Here is a 6,000-nt window from a genome sequence, read left to right as displayed (position 1 = left end):
TGTATCAGCTTCAAATTTTTTCTTTCTTTTAATTTTTCAGCATTACAAAGCTCCGAAGAGACAAAAATGGCCACCTAATTGACAGAATTCAATGTTTCATAACCTCTAGACTGCATCTTTTTTCAGATACTCTGTAAAGAGGTAGGGGAAAAGTACAGATTTTAAAAGTTCTTACTAACATACATTAGCTGGCAACTACTGAGTTCAGAATGTCATTCTCTAAAGTGATATTCTGAAATAACTTTGATGCCCTTCAACTTCTTAAATTGTTCAAAATCTGTACAAGTGCTATAAAGCTGATTATTAGTTATTCAATAAATTAGATATTTATTTTCAGATAATACTTATCTTTCCACAAATCTTTGAACTCTAACAGAACTTATTTTAAATTAAAAAATATATATTTGTAAGGCCTTTACTCTACAAAATTATTTCAGTTATAATATTCAAGCAGCAGCTAGCAAATGGATGACTTGTAAATAGTTATTCCAAGCCTCTATGAAAAGAGAAGAAAAAAAGAATCTCATGTACATCGGAGTTCATGGAGCTCTCTGTTGCCTTAGATGTTCTTCTCCCTAACCTTTAAAAATATTTAAATACTAATAGTTTTGTACCATGTTTCAGGGTATTTCTTGTAAAGTTAAGAACCTGGACTGAAGAAAACATAGTTATTGTATGTTTAGTGTTCCTAAAGTTGTTTTGAATCATTGGGAAATCGTCACTGAGGCTGGAATGCAACCGTTACTACACTTGGTTGTACTTAGCAAATTTTAGGACCTGCTGTCACCAGTATGCAGATTGTGTGTCACTGCGTTTGACTAAACAGCAAAACTGTCATAGCATTTTTTAAGTGTCTCCTTGAAAAACCAAGGAGCAAAACAGCAATGCAGCAATGACGGTGTAATTTGATAACCAGACAATGCTTACATCCAAGATCCAGGCTGGATGCAGATTTCTGAAGTTGTTGAATTAGATCAGTTATTTCAGTTACTTGACCATTTCAGTTCAACTACTTGAGTAGCTAGTTAGAAAAACAATGAGTGATGCTTCAACCAAAGATTTAACTAATTTTTTAATATACGGAACAGAACTGTCACTCTCTGCCAAAGCTGTCAACCACCATATCAAGTTTTTTTATTGAAACAGCGTTAATGGCTGTCCTCAGTGAGGGACTTGGGAGAACCCCACTGAACCAATGCCTCCTCGGATACACCCAGAGGCAGTCAAGATTTTACGAATTCCTCTGTTCTTCATTCTCCTCTTTCTGTAGGTTACATCAGAGGAGGCTCCGGCACACAGAGGGAACAAAGTAGCCTTGATATGGTCCAGCTAGACAGTCAGGGAAGAATTTCAGGGCATGCCTCACATTGCAGCAGTACCTCCACATGAATTCAGTCAGCATAAGCTAGTCAAAAAAAAAAGTAGAGAAAAAGCGTCGTAACACAGTGATTCCTATATCATCAAAAACATAAAATTAGGAACAGAAACCTGCCAGCACTTTGAGAATACAGAAAAAATTACACCAAAGTTAAATATTTGTAGACACTCTTTCCAAGCTCGAAACAAACTTTGATCCTGAAGGCTTTGGTAAAATACATGAAGTTTTATTTGTAACTCTAGTTTCCCACCTCTCTCTAAGACAGTCCAAAAGCTTTGTTCGTACCTGAAATGGGACTTTTAAAAGGTGCGTATGCTATGGTTAATTGAAGCTAAAAATAAGTATCTATTTCTTTTGTAAACAAGAGTTGGCCTTTCCCTGGGTGAACTAAAGTATATTGAAAATGAAAATGAGTAATTAACAATGTCTTCTCCCTTATCCCATCATAGAAAACCTTTTATTTCCCAAAGAGGAGAACATAAGCTGCTTTAAACAAAACACAGCGTAGCTGCAGTAATTTGCATTGTAGGCTATGCACTATTGAGTCTGGAGCTAGTTTCAGTCTCTAAGCGTGTGATGCAAGCCAAGAAAGAAAGGGATTTTGAAGTGCTCCGCCCAGGGTTGCAAGGGAATAATAACAAAGACACAAGTAAGGCTGTTCAAGATACTGCTTTATACTACACAATACAAAAGCCGTATGTGAACAGAGCAGCTCAGTGTTTCAAATGCGGAGGCTGGTAGAAGGCGTGCAGCCTTCAGCAGAGGTTCCAGAGAGGCTAAGCTTCACTGGAAGCAAGCCTGTCACAGTGCTCCTGCTTGCCAGTTTGAAAGCACACGGAAAGCATTGTCGGATAGTGACTGTCAGTGGGAGACAGTTAACATCGAAGCATTACTTTGGTCTGTCTCAGCGCATTCAGCAGGTGCACATGGAGCGTCTGCGTCTGGGCCTTGTGCTGCTTTAACTGTACTTCAGGCCACTTCCCACTCACCTGTGCTCTCCTCGGTGACAGGAGTGAAGCTGCTCTTACTTTCTTGGTGACAGTACACATCCCCCCAGCTATGTGAGAGCCTGTTAGCTCAGGTACTTATCAAATGGTGACAGGGAAAATCTGGGCTGTATGGAAATCAATAACAAAGCTTTCCATTGATTATAATGAAGCCGCATTTCACCTTGCAAACCGGAATTCTTGTACTTTAGCTTGTTGCATTTCTTCTCATCGGCATTCAGGAGCTGAAAGGATTGATCTCTTGACACCCTTTATTTTTAATTTACTTATGATGGAAAATTCTTTAATTAAAACCCCTTGTTTGGCAAAGAAAGAATAGTGGGAACTTATTTATGAAAGAAATCTCAGTGTTTACTATTCATATACATCCTGGCTTACTGGAAAAGCAGTTAGGACTTTTCTGAATATATTAATATATGTGTAATAAATTTCAAATTAGGCTGAGGACGTGTGGCTACAAATACTCACTTGGTCTTGCTTGCTGTGAACACTTGGTAGGGATATATGACAAACGCACAAAATTACAACCACCACTAAAATATGTATCTACCTTTTATTTAGTGTCCTAAATAATGTTTAATGCTTAGTGTCGCAAACACTGCTTCATTCTTGGCAATAGAAGTCACAAATTTTCACATTTATTATTTAATTGAAGGTGTTAATTTCAACTGAAAAAGACTAAATACATTTTAAATAAGTAATCTGAACTGTTTGATCAAGAAACAGTAGAATATCACTGGAAAACTAGTATTTAGAACTGTTTAGAACTCAATTTGTTTGTTTAATTCTTTGTTAAGGTATTCTAATATTTCACGGAAGATAAAAGAGGTAATTCTGGATTTCTATATAAATATAAACTTTTTAAATTAACAGTCAAGATTCCAAATACTACAGATCATCAAAATAGTGTGCTTCAAGTAATTTATTTTTTACTTTGATGTTATTATTTTATGCATTTATTAATGTACATACCAATAAATACTCTTAATTAAAGTATAATAATTTACATTAACATACAATCTACTCTGAAATCATTATTTTTACTCCTTTACTGCTAGTGATAAGCCATTATGAAAAATTTATATTCATAAATGCATTTAAACTTAACTCTGTTCAATTTAGAACATTTGAGCCAGATATTTTTGAAGATTATTAGACAGCATGATGAAAGGAGTCAGTCTTGATTGTGGGCCCAATCCAAGACCACTATATTTTCACTGATTTGGTGGCGGGTGCCATCAGACACTGGGATGTCTTCTCAACTAATTCTGTCACCTACAGCTTTGATACCTGGTTTGAGTTGGCTGCTCCCACACTCCCTTCATAGTCAAAGAAAAACAAAAATTTTAGGGTATGATTCATAGAATGGTTTGGGTTGGAAGGGACCTTACAGATCATGTGGTTCCAACCCCCCTGCCATGGGCAGGGACACCTTCAGCTAGACCAGGTTGCTCAAAGCTCCATCCAACCTGGCCTTCAATGCTTCCAGGGAGGGGGCATCCACAGCTTCTCTAGGCAACTTGCTCCAGTGCCTCACCACCTTCAGAGGAAAGAATTTCTTCTTTGTATCCTATCTAAATCTACCCTCTTTCAGTTTAAAGCCATTACCCCTTGTCCTATCACTACATGCCCTTGTAAAACGTCCCTCTCCAGCTTGCTTGTAGGCCCCTTTGAGTACTGGAAGGCTACAATTTGTATGACCGCAGGTGATGCCATTAGTGCCTAAGGACTCAAACTGCAAATTTCTTTGCCTAGAGTCCATTGGTATTTCAGATGTAGATGAGCATATTTTAAAGATGAATTCTATTGGGTCAGAGGAATCCTAGCCTCAGTACACCTTCCTTTATTCAAGCTATCAAAATGAATAATGTTGTATAAATGCCATAGGCCTCACTGCCTCATTAGAAAGGGCAATAGCCTTCACACCAATGACCCACATGTGAAGGCACGGAAGGATGCAACATGGCATCGAATACCTTGCAGTGAACACAGGGAAGCTCTGAAGACAGACAGATTTCTGCTTTCTAAAACACACAAGTGAAAATAGACTTCCAGGTTCTTACAGCATTGGCTACAGACACGTCATGCACTGAAGTGCAGAGCTGTATAACTGTTGCATAAAGTACATCTTTTATACTGTGTTTCCTTCCGCTTCATCGTGCAGCAGGACAGAAAGGTCTATCTCTCAGACCGTCATGGAATGAATACAGATTCTCAAAGGAGGAGACCGTCATTTGTCAACATCTTAGCTCGTGTTTAAGGTAGTCTTTATCTCACTGTTAGGAAGTCACTGAACGGCTGCAGAAGATTTATTTAGATTTTCCTCATACTTTTTTTTTCCTTTTTGGAAGGGTGGAGGTGGGGCATAGTACTTAGACATCGTTGAAAATGAGATTGCTTTCAATGCACAAATAATACACTAGAAAATCTGGGGGGACAGTAAAATTTCAGACTGACACACGTTTCCAGCCAAATAGGTGCAAAGATATTAAATACATCTTCTAATCTAACCGAAGATTTTATTTTAGCTTTCCACATTTACAGAAACAGGCACCTCTCACTCAAAGCCTAAGTAATCTTAGCCTTTAATAGCTTTTCACTGCAACATGAATCATACTTTCCTTTACTCATCCCTAGCAATGGAAATTTCAATTTGAATTATTGGAATAAGAAAATTATAGGTAATTTATGTTTGTTGTAGTCTTATTTCTATGATTTTGAGAGAAGATGGCCATAATTTGTAGCCCTGGTAACAGGGACTGCACATCCATTTGTTACAGCTGACCCAACAAACCACTTGTTCCTCTGGATTTTAGTTAGAGGGAAAAAAATAAAGAAAGAAAGAAAGTGAGATTAACTCATCATTTGGGAATTTTCTTCTTGCTGTCATTGTTTAATTATTCAAGTAGCTTTAGAGAATGAAATATTATAAAATGATTTCATTAGTAACTGTTTCTAATTGAGCTATTTTTGTCTAAATCTTAAAGAAAAAAAAATCCTTTAAAAACTATTTCTGGAACAGTCAGATGATAACCCTGAAAATCATCATCCATTTAAGAACACACCTGATTTCATCATATGCCTAATATCACCCATTCAGACTGTTATCCAAGAGCTGGTTAAACATTTACTTATAGTTGTGGCAAATTCAGACCCAAGAGTGAGAGTAACTAATATGATGTGAAAAAAAATCCTAAAACGACCCCAAATTTTTGTGACAGATTTAGATCATGACTCCCTGTTCCCGCTGTAGCAAACAGAAACCAAGGTTCTTTAAAGCTTACAAGAGGTGCTTAGTAATTTCTGGCATATTGTCCTTGATTAGCATCAGTTTACAGCTGAAACATTGGTCTGTTAATTTAAATTGATTTGATGTGATGGAGCAGACTGTGTTCTAAATGCTTTTTCCTAAATCACACTCAATTAAATAAAAAGCTTGTGATGTTTGGATGTGCTATCAGTGCCCACAAGATGTAGGGTTTTTCTGTCTTATATAAATGCTTCTTTTTATAAACAAAATGTCAGTCTCTCTACTTCTTTATGATATATCCTCTGAATACCACTGTTGAAAACATATCTATCCCCTGAAATGTTCCCATTCTAATGACCACATTC

Source organism: Opisthocomus hoazin, chromosome 1 (assembly GCF_030867145.1).
Source record: "Opisthocomus hoazin isolate bOpiHoa1 chromosome 1, bOpiHoa1.hap1, whole genome shotgun sequence".
Lineage (NCBI taxonomy): Eukaryota > Metazoa > Chordata > Aves > Opisthocomiformes > Opisthocomidae > Opisthocomus > Opisthocomus hoazin.
Note: the sequence above shows the minus strand (reverse complement) of the source record.